The following is a 12,479-nucleotide window of genomic DNA, read 5'->3' on the forward strand; positions in this document are numbered from 1 at the left end:
AAATCACTATAGTCTAATTAGTCAGGTAAATTTTCGTTTGTAGAAAGTTGATGGAAATTGAGATGGCCACTTTTTCCCGGTTTCGCATGAAGAAGCAATATTCCTATATTTCAATTGTGTTCACACACTAATAACCTACACTGTAAGGAACATCTAAGCATTCACATGCTTTCCAATGCAATAACGCGAATGGAGGGCCCGAGAAACGATGTTTTGAACTTGTGTGTGCGCGCCTCGGCAATAATGCCCAACTACGTCACGAAGGCAAAGGACGAGTCGGCGGTTTGACCTGTGCGCCCCTGCCACTGGAGGAGGTGGAACAAGTGAATAATGCCTAATTATTTTTCTAATTGCATAGTACTCCATCTTACTCACCAACACGAGCCATATGAACGAGGCTGAATTGTAATCGCCCTAGCAATCTTATTAGGCAACTCGAAAATGAACAAAAAGAAGGGTTTCCCTCAACACATGTGTTTACTGGATTTGCCTACGACAAAATGTAGTTTTTGGATTTTAATTAATTTCATATTTTAATTGAATCAAAATAAATAAATGATCAACTACTAAAAAATAGGGGAAAAAAAATAAAATGAGTGATTCATAAATACTTAAGTGAAGGATTGGTGAATGGTTATTAAGTGGAAAAAATAAAATAAGTAGGACCCATTCTCCAATAAAAATTCTTTTATTATTTTTTTCTATTTTTTCTTATTTTATGTTACATCTACCTCAATATCTCTTAAAATCCTATTTTAGCATCAGTCATTTTTTTTGAAATAATTTTGGATCTTATAAGAAGGATAAATCTATGTGACCACCTTATGAACAAGGATAAACTGATTTTATAGGAAAAAATCAATTTATTTATAATATCCGATTTATCAAGAACAAAATTTACTCTTATAGAATGTGTTAGGGTCCTTACAGTTTCTTAGTATAAAACACAGCACAAATCATAACTCTTTGATCCTTAGATTGCATGGTTGTGCTACGTTACATTACTATATATTAAAAATCTATATTATTAGCCGAGGTAAATTATTAGACTGGAAATCTAAAATTAGATTAAAAATCTAAATTATTATCTGCGCTAATTGCATTATTGGATGACACGTTGCATTAATCTAACGTTTGATCACAAGATCTGTAATATCCCTCATACGTAACCAAATAGGAGATGCTACAAATAAGGTACCACAAATTATGCTGAATTTTAAAATCAAAACTTACTACTCCCTCCGTCCCATGCTACTCGCACTTTTCATTTTAGGCCGTAAATTTGAGATTGATTTTTTTATGTAATTAAGTTAAAATTTTAAGTGTAATGAGACGTCACTTAATAAAGGACCTCTTAACTTAAACTACCATATTAATTAAATGCATTAATTCTAACTTAAACTATAAATAATTTAAGAAGTTTGTGACGTGCCGAAAAGTAAAAGTGCAAATAACATGGGACGGAGGGAGTATTAAACTATTCGTGAGAGTTCTAAAATTCATTACAAACACAACAGAAGCTATTACTATTGCAAGTATTCAAATTTTACACATGTCATATCTAACGAAATTGGACACATACGCCGCAAACCATGATCAGTAACTCTATGAGGATGCAGTCGCAGTGCAAACCTGGTATAAAGGAATTTCAATTGACACTTCTCTGAACCAACAAAATTGTTATACTTCTAAGACTTTAATCCTAATCCTCTACAAGTAATAAGCGCATTATTATATTCCTCAAGTCTTACATTACTAATTTTGTTTATCCGCTATTTATCTCAGTATTACGTATATATTCGTAATATGTTTATTTATCAGTTCGGATCAGAATTTGATATCATATTCCCTATAAACTAGCATATACTCAAAAACCAACGGCACACAACATAACCATAGAATATCTAAATTAATCAATTAACCACAAGTTCAAATGTCAAGTCAATAAACATCAATAAGCACATAGCCATCGCAAATCACATATCACAACCATATCATGCTTATTTCACACATCGCATTCATAGCTCCATCAATGTGCTCAGTCTATTCATTTGAATATACAAATAATTCACCAAATTAAATCACTGTCAGTCAATCACACATAATCAGGTTCAACATCCGCACACGCATCACCTCATTAAGCTCTTATCCATGTGCTTGGCGACAACATGAGTACTCAAACAATAATATGCCCCCGCGTGAGGCCCGATCGAATCATATAGTATTTCCACCGCGTGTGGACCGATCGAATAAGCTGCAACATAGTGCATTCATACATGTACCTCCTGGCCTTATAACTCATGAGGCAATTCATCATCATATTGATCCGCCTGGCCTTATAGCCCCATGAGTGAACATGGTGCACCCACGTACTTATACCGCCTGGCCGTATAGCTCATGGGGCAAATAATCAAATATCATAAACCGCCTGGCCTTATAGCCCCATGAGTAGATATGGTGCACAGAACATATTATTGCCACCGCGCGTGGCCCGATCGAATCAATAACGTCATGTGACATACTCATTATTCCCAACGACATCAACCAAGCACGTGGCATCACATTAATCATCATGCTGACACGTAAATCCATCTCATTATCAATTCATTAGTCAAATTATTCATTACCATATTTCATCTAATATTTCCAAATTCTATACCTCGTGTTGAATTATGCCAACATATAGCAAATGCATAAATAATCAAGCGGAATCATAAGCTTACCGATTAACTAATAGTAGCACATAGCACCACACAAGAGAATTAAGCTCTTAATGCTAATTATATTACCTGATAAGCTTATGAGCTTAAGCCATTAACTACCTTAACATCTGGTCGCTCCTAATCCTTTTTCCTTTAATTGTCGCTGAGAACCTTCTTGCTTTGATTAATAATCACATGCAACTAATAATAATCTCATTACCTCACATTTATTCTATGAGCTTTAACAATAATCTAGATTTCTATATTTAGTATACTCTCTTTAATTATTACTAAATAGTCCTCATTAAAATAATATACTATATATTTATACTCTAGTCTCATTTATTCTTCATCTTTCAGTATTATAATAGCAGTCAATAGTGACTGATAATTAATCATGGCTTTATCCCAAATATGTTATAAACTCACTAAATATACTAAATGATTAAGTAACTTCTATAATTCGCTCTACTTACCCTCCATATAATTAATTCTCCACATATTTCATCTTCATACTTATTTCACATCATTCTATCTAGTTAAGATGGACAAAGCTTCTAGCACCAATCACCCGACACTATTCACAGCCAATGTTAATAACTTTAATAAATTCGTTAAATTAGCCATATTGCTATAATTAATTCTCAAATTAATTTTTGCACATTCTTTACATCATCATTTATGAAATATATACATTCACTTCTTACTCATCTCGTCTAATTATACCTTTAAAATAAAATTACCAATATTCACTATCACTATTAACTATTCACAGCTTACAAATTTTAAGTGAAACAATTGTTATAACTAGTAATCATCCTTAGAAAACTTCCCATAAATTTATATTAACATATATATTTGTCTAAGATCCTCCTTTCATGATCGATTCGTCTAAATAAATTCTTTAACTATTCCAACTTTATTCCCTTTCATCTTTAATATCTAGCCAAATTCATGAAATATACCAAGTGCCCACTGAAATTTCTAATAAACTCCATAACCTATCTTAAGATCAAATCAAGAGAATTCATGTCTTTTTATTTAATGTGTACCTGCTTAATCTATAACTCACTAGTAACATAGTGATTCGTATGTATGACTATATTTCTACTAAAGCATCTCAATTGGAAGACTACATTTTTGGCTATTGCATGTCAAATGTATGACAATTCGTTAGGTTGGAGACTCTGTATCAGTACTTTCAATTATACTTGTATTCAAATGGCGGAGGATCATTGAACTAACAATGTTCCTACCCTAACATAATTTTGGAGTTTCATCTGGAATACTATAGCAAATGAACAAATGTGGGTCAGGATTCCCTCTTTTTATTTTGTTGTTTATGGGTTTATAGAATCTATATAAGATCAATTATCAATTATAAAACGAAGTTCTCAATTTAGCTCTAGATCTCTCTAGCTTCAAATTTAATGTTTTTTTTCACCATATCTATAACCCAATCAAACATACTCTTATTCAATTTAAGCAAAATTAATCATATGGATATAATTCCAAGACTTCAATCCAGGCACAGAGACACTCCATCTCAAAGTTCATATAAATTGCTTATTATCTATAGCCTACATAAATTAATTCCGTAGTCCAATCAAGAAATTAGTATCAAATAAACTAAGGGCTCTAAAGAAAGATCTTACTGTGTGCATCCGAGAACGAAGACAATGGAGAAGACAAGGCATCGGCCGAAAACCGTCGAACAGCAGCTGTGGCGTAGACTTATCTTCTCTCTTCTTACTTCCTTGGAGTGCATCGATCTGTATACATTCCTCCGACGAATTTATCATCAAAAGAGTGTATAAATTTGAAAAAAGAATTTGATTGTATGTATGTGGGGTAAAAATACCGAGAGGTGCCCCAAATAATGACTCTATTCATTCTTATATAGGTGGTCTAAAATTCTTTATTTTATTAAGTGGTGAAAGGATTGGGCAAATGGCATTATTAGAGTTAATTTAATTGTTTATTACTTCTAGACTATTCTAGATAAATCATGAATTAAAAGATCTCACTTGCTAATTAAATTTTCTCGCCACTTTTTAACTAGATTAAGAAAGATATTTATTTTAGGAAATAGAATGAATTCTTAATAACATAGTACGACCTATATATACTAACCCATAAAAATGTGTACTTAGCTTCTAATCTCTTCAATTTCCATCATATTAGACTTTGTAACTTTTACTAACTATATCTATTAATTATTTCTATTTCCAAAATCGATTCGTGACAGTCAAAAGCCAATATTATCAACCAATTTAAACAAAAGATTATACTTCTTCTAAGGTCGTATTTGAGGTGTTACAAGATCTAATAGACGACAAGTGTTTTGTGTTTTCCAAATATTTAGTGTAAGAATAATACATCCCTACCTTCATATTAAAGTTGTCGCCTTTTATTTTCTGTCCCCACAAGTGGCGCCTTTTTTTCCCTCTGTTTTTTTTTTCCCTTTCACACACTACACACATTTCACATTTTTCACACACTACACACACTTCACATACTACACACACTAACATATTTCACACACTACACACATTTCACAAAATACGCACATTTCACACACTACACACATTTCACATTTTTCACACACTACACACACTTCATACACTAAAGACATTTCACATTTTTCACACACAACACACAATACACACATTTCATCACACTACACACATTTCTCATAAAATAGTTATGTATGATGTGAATGCCGAATTTTATGACGTATGCAATAAAAAATATAAAAAGTAAATGTACACTAATACATTTTGGCATCAAAATCACACACATGTTTCCTAAATCTGAATCATAAGGAATAATTGAAAAAAGTACTGTATCAAAAATTTTCTTAATTTCTAAATCAAACGAATAATCTAAAAATATACTCCCTCCGGCCCGTTTAAGATGACACGTTTTCCTTTTAAGCTTGTCCCAACTAAGATGACACATTTCCATTTTTGGTAACTCTCTCTCTTTCCAATTAATACATTCAACCACTTTTTTCTCACTCCTATTAAAATATTCATCTTTCTTTATCTCTCTACTTTAATACTTACACACCATTTCTCTCTCCAATTAAACACTTCAACCAATAACTCCTAAAATCTCGTTCCGGCTAAGCAATGAGTCATCTTAGCCGGGACGTAGGGAGTACTACTCAAAATTACAATATAATAACCATATTTGTAAATGAGGGAACATCTTTTTAGGTTCACGAACTTAGCCAAAGTATCATTTTAGGTCCGTGAATTTTGAAAATATCATTTTAGGTCCGTGAACTACAAGTTAATATCATTTGAGGTATTTTGAACTTTTATCCGCATGAAAATACCCTTAAGGCCTTCAAAAGACAATTTGGACAATTCTTTTGCTACTCATCTTGCGTCAAAGACCTAGAGTCCAACATTTTTTTACCACTATTTTATTCAGTTACCATCCAAATTGAATTTAAATATAAATAAAATTTGCCATAAAAAATGTGTTAGTTTTTCAATTATTAAATGACTAATTATTTAATGATAGTGAATTGGGACTTGATATTTTATTTTATTTTTTCAACCTAAATTGCATTTTAATAACTTACTATAGGTGATGAGTGAATTCTATTTAGTTTATTTGTTTTGAAATTAGATAGCTATTTATTTGGATTGTCATTCGGAGATGAATTTCAAAATGGAGAACAATTAACATCTAAATTGAATTTAAATATAAAAATTTGCCGTTAAAAATTGTTGGATTCTACGTCTCTAACGCAAGATAATTGGCAAAAGAATTGTCCAAATTGATCTTTGAAGGTCTTAAGGCATTTTCGTCCAAAAAAAATTCAAAATGCCTCAAATGATATTAAGTTATTAACCCATAGTTGATGGACCTAAAATGATATTTTGACACTTCTTTTTCTTTTTAATTTTTTCTATATTAAATAGATAGAGAGTATGATTTTATTTCTTTAACTTCATAGCTGGTTTAATATTCATTTGCCCTTATTTATCGATCAAAACCGGTATATCATTTTAACAAGTAACTATTTTAATTCACAATCCTAATAAAAATTAAAATTACAAAATAAAAAAAATGATAATTGTGAAAATTTAATGTTCAAGAAAAATGAAAGAAAAGCAAATATTGGGAGAAATTTCGGAAAAAATGATTAATTTCGCTGACCTTTCGTATTTTTAGGCTTCAATTCGCTGATCTTTCAGAATATGGGATCGAGGCATGCGAATTTTTCAAAATAAGGAATTTTTAATTTTTTTTCATTTTTCTCTACTGTTTTATTACTCCTATTATTTATCTCCAACAATTTATCAAGTGACTAAACTACCATTTTCAGCAGTATATTTCCTCTCTACGCACGTCGTGTTCTCTGTTCCACATTTTTATTTGTGTACCTTTCTCCCACACTTCTACTATCTATTTTAGCTCCATCTCTGTTCAACAACTTCATCTCTCTCCACCATTTTTCAGTTCTCAAATTCACTTCTTACAACCTTACCCTTCGTTCTTGCTGAAGCAATATAGATTTCCAACCATCAATTCAGTTTTCAAAATTAAACTTGCGCCCCTTCAATTCACCAATTCTGCCAGCGCCATGAATGATTGAAGTGTTGGACATTATTTATCATCATATATTCAAGATTACATAATTGAATATAAATAAAGGAAGATCTTCGAACAACATGTATTTCACGTAAACCATAAACATAATAGGATCGAGACATACCTTGGCGATCCATAGCGGAAGCGATTGGGGAAGACAGAGAGAACTTCCTTGGACTTTCTTTGATGTAGTAGCGTAGCTCCAACTCCTAGGATTTGTTTCTCTCTCTTTCCTTCGTTTATGTGTTCTCTTAATGTGTGTGATTTGATGGGATCACCACACTTGAATTTATAGGCAGAGAAAGGACAAACCCTAATTATCAAACCGTAAAAGCCCTTTCCATCAAAGAGACCCAAATAATTAGTAAATACGTTTCTTATTGACCAAGAATATGATCTTCCGTCTATTATTACTAATTGATCACAATCAATTCTAATCAAATCATAATAATATATATGCACATTTCTTTTACTTGATGGCCAAGGGAATGAATATTCATTCCATAAAAAGATTATATAATCAATCTTTTCCATTGATTGGCAATCAATTGCCATATATATATATGAACATATATTCTCTTTGGAGAAATATAATATGATTATTTGATTAATTGATGTGACAATAATTAATTGATAGTCAATTAATTAGGGTAAAATGTGTCTTATACCAAATATATTTATTTTACTAAAATCATACAAAACCAAAAATATGAACTTGCTCCCACTAACCTTGAGGTATATACACGATCAACAGTGTTTTCTTTAAAACCAAAAGCGTGACAGTGTTTATGTGGAATCTAAAATACCATTGTCAAGAAGCTTGTTTAAGTCCATAAATTGATGTCTTAAGTTTGCATCAAAAATTTTCTATCTATTTCTTAATGAAGTTTTCATGTTGTTTCATAAACTTCTTCTTACAAATCGTCATTTAGAAAATCAGTTTTTCACATCCATTTGATGTAGTTCCAAGCCGAAATGGTTACAAATGCCAAAATGATTCTAAGTGAGTCCTTCTTTGATACTTGTGTTTCTTTATAATTAATGCTATCTTTTGATGGAAGATAACCTTCGGCCACAAGTCTGGCTTTAAATCGTTCGATTAAACCATTTATGTCAATTTGGTCTCCACACCAGCATTTACACCCAATTTACTTTTGTCTATTAGGTATCTACAAGGTCCCACTTTATTATAATCCATAGATTTTAACTCTTCTATCATGCATCAATCCATTTATTAGAATTATTACACTTAATGGCTAGTGAATATGAAATCGACTGTTATGTGTCTCTATGCCACATTCATATTCTTAAAGATATACCATACGGATATCGAAAATGGCCAATGGCCAGCCTTTCAAGTTTTATTGAGAACGCCTTTAATGACACTTCTGAGATGCTTCTTCCACACCTATGTTCAATGACTTCGGCATCATCATTAAGTGGTTTGGGTTTGCTCCAAATGTCTTCAATATTGTTAGATTGTTCAACAATATTTAGCACACTTAACTTAAGGAAAAGAGAGAAGAGGAAATTTACCCTTATCTCACATATTGCATCGCATCACGAGTTTTAAAAACTCCCATCGATCTCATCATTCTTAAAGAATTTTGCATTTCTAGTTTCAACAATTTCATGCTATGATTAAAGATGGTAAAAATCAAGTACCCTTTAGACTTTACTGGGTAACCCATAATGTAACCACTAACAATCTAAAGTCCAATTTCTTTTCTTGCGAAGAATATACTCTAGTTTCTGCTGGACAACCCCAAACATGAAGGTGCTGCAACTAGGTTTTCCTACGTGTCCAAAGTTCATAAGGAGACTTTGGAACAACCTTAATAGAAACCCGGTTTAATAGATAAATAGCCGTTCTAAGAGCATAAATTCACAACGATATGGGTAAGGTAGAATTAACATACTTCTAACCATTTCCATGAGAGTTCGGTTTCATCTCTCAAAGAACATCATTCTCACGAGGCGTACTTGGCATAGTATATTAAGCATAAATGTCATGCTTTTCTAAGTATTTGTCAAAAGGTCCATGTAATTGACTTATTTTAGTGGTACGACCCAAAAATTCACCACCTCTATAAAATCGAATAATTTTCACCTTTCTATTTAATTGTCTTTCAACCTCAGTCATAAAATAATTGTGCCTGAGATTTTTCTTGCAATAAATAAATCCATAACGTGAAAAAAAATCATCAATAAAGGTGATAAAATATTTTTATCCACCAAACACATCAAAGGTCCGCAAATATTTGTATATATAATTTAAGGAGCTCATCAAGCCAGGCATTTTTAGTATCAGGTTTTTGGTTTGTTTACATTTAATACAATCCACACAAACTGGGATTGCTTGTAAAGCATAGATTCGAATGAATATTATCCTTTATAAGCCTCTTAATTCTTTCACTAGAAATATGATCCAAGCCTTTATGCCATAAGAATGTGATAAATTCAATGAATATTAATCTTTAGATGCTCCTTCACAGGTAAGCATAGAGCAAGAGATGACCTCATCTCCATACTTCTTCATCTTATGCTCCTCCTGCAAAATTAACACGTTTCCACTCTTTTTGAAGAGTCCATACGCACCTTTATAAAGGAATCAATTTGGAATGTCCAAATTGAGGAGGTAAGGAAATTAGGGTCAATTGGACAAGGAAATCCTCATTCACCTATAATCCTAATGAATAGCCACAACAAGCATAATGATTAATTGCATACATAGATTTTCATATTAACTTGATTATAAACTCTTCTCATTTTACCTCACTTTGGTGATTGCGAAATAAACATAATATAATCAAGAATGTATAGTGATTAATTGCTTAAGCAGATTTTCACTTAATTTGATTATAAACTATTATTTTACTTCACTTTGGTGATTGTAAAATAAACATAATATAATCAAGAACATATAGAGATTAATTGCTTAAACAAATTTTAATATGAGTTTGATTATAGACTCTTCTTATTTTGCTTCACTTTGGTGATTGCAAAATAAACATAATATAATCAAAATACATGTTAAAATGAGAATTGAATTATGTAATCATTCATTCCACCGTTTCGGTAGATACATAATCATAAAATATTTAATTGAAATCCCAATTCATCAATGCAAATATTCAAACTCAATTTACATAAAGTATATATACAGTCAAAATACCCAAATCAATTCCATATATATAAATAGAATTCACATGAGCTAATTCAATTCAATAGCAATTCTAAAAAATACGTGCACAATTATGTATACAGAATTACAAACTTAATTCATCAACTAAAGATAAACATGATAAGCGCGTATATGACACAATTAACATACCCAAATCAATTATATAAACCTAAACAAAATCAATTTGGAAACAAACATTATATTTCAATTGTGTAATTTTGTAATTTTATATTCCAAGATTTTGACTTATTTGAATTCAAAAAAGTAATTCATCAATGAAAAGGTTACTGGATTCATCAAACATAAGACAATAAACGCAATTAATTGTCTCACAACACGCATAGGTTTAAAACAAAATACATAAATTATGGTTTCAATAATACGAAAATACATGAGTTCTCAACCATGTTCTGATACCACATGTTGGACATTATTTATCATCATATATTCAAGATTACATAAAGCAAGATCTTCGAACAACATGTATTTCACGTAAATCATAAACATAATAGGATCGAGACATACCTTGGCGATCCATAGGGGAAGCGATTGGGAAAGACAGAGAGAACTTCCTCGGACTTTCTTTGGTGTAGTAGCGCAGCTCCAACTCCTAGGATTTGTTTCTCTCTCTTTCCCTCGTTTATGTCCAACTCCTAGGATTTGTTTCTCTCTCTTTCCCTCGTTTATGTGTTCTCTTAATGTGTGTAATTTGATGGGATCACCACACTTGTATTTATAGGCAGAAAGAGGACAAACCCTAATTATCAAACCGTAAAAGCTCTTTCCATCAAAGAGACCCAAAATAATTAGTAAATACGTTTCTTATTGACCAAGAATATGATCTTCCGTCTATTATTACTAATTGATCACAATCAATTCTAATCAAATCTTAATAATATATATATGCACATTTCTTTTACTTGATGGGCAAGGGAATGAATATTCATTCCATAAAAAGATTATATAATCAATCTTTTCCATTGATTGGCAATCAATTGCCATATATATATATGAACATATATTCTTTTTGGAGAAATATAATATGATTATTTTGATGTGACAATAATTAATTGATAGTCAATTAATTAGGATAAAATGTGTCTTATACCAAATATATTTATTTTACTAAAATCCAATTCTATTTGAGATTCTATCACATGTCACATATGGGAGACATAAAACTTACATGAAGAAGTGCAATCAATAGTTTCGGATATCTTGATCAAGAAGAGTCTATCATCCTACAGTCAACAATTTGTTGATTTTGCACATTGAATCAATTAATCTCAAAGTCACATCTGCAATTGCAAAATCAGAGATAGTTCTAACTTCCAAATTAATGGTGTAAATAAACAACTAATCTTCATTTCCCCACACTAAATCAACCTTGCAGATCGAATCCAAACTCAAAACACAGATTGGGATGATTCTTGGTTTGATTAATTATACCTAACTGGTAAACACGGGATTTGCATGTTTTTAAGGCCTAGATTTGGCTCGTTTTCAATATCAATCTTGCAAATTATGTTCTTAAATTGCATATATTATATATTTTGGTATTTTGATGTGTTTGTTGATAAATGATAGAAAAAGATAGAAAAAAGGGTGTAAAAAGGCCAAGGTACAACAGCCTCTGTTCGAGACCATCTGCCAACGAGTTTGAAGTCCAATCAGTACTTAATACACACCATTCTCTTCATCTTCGAAAGAGCTTTGTGTGGGTACCTTGAACATCTAAATCGGAATTCTGTGGAGAAAGTTATGGCCATTTTACGAACGTTGCGCAGTGCAGTCAAAATTAGGCGGAAATTGGCGGAAATTGAAGAAAGGAAAGAAATTGTTGCCTTATGATATCAAATCTCTCCTATTAATTGTAGGATTCGAAATTACATCTTTTCTCTTACTTGGAGGATACTCTTTTTATCAATTATAAATCATTTTCAAGCTTATATATACCCCATAACCTAATTCATAATATTCAT

The 12,479-nt window shown here is 31.5% G+C and overlaps 1 long non-coding RNA gene across 1 annotated transcript; it reads right to left on the reverse strand.

The window, feature by feature from the left end:
• Positions 1 to 1,945: 1,945 nt before the first annotated feature.
• Positions 1,946 to 4,588, reverse strand: LOC125191853. The gene is made up of 2 exons (XR_007171266.1): positions 4,358 to 4,588; positions 1,946 to 2,575 (listed from the first exon to the last, which is right to left on the reverse strand). It is a non-coding gene; the product is annotated as an uncharacterized LOC125191853 (long non-coding RNA).
• Between the last annotated feature and the right edge of the window lie 7,891 nt (positions 4,589 to 12,479).

Source organism: Salvia hispanica, chromosome 6, assembly GCF_023119035.1.
Source record: "Salvia hispanica cultivar TCC Black 2014 chromosome 6, UniMelb_Shisp_WGS_1.0, whole genome shotgun sequence".
NCBI lineage: Eukaryota > Viridiplantae > Streptophyta > Magnoliopsida > Lamiales > Lamiaceae > Salvia > Salvia hispanica.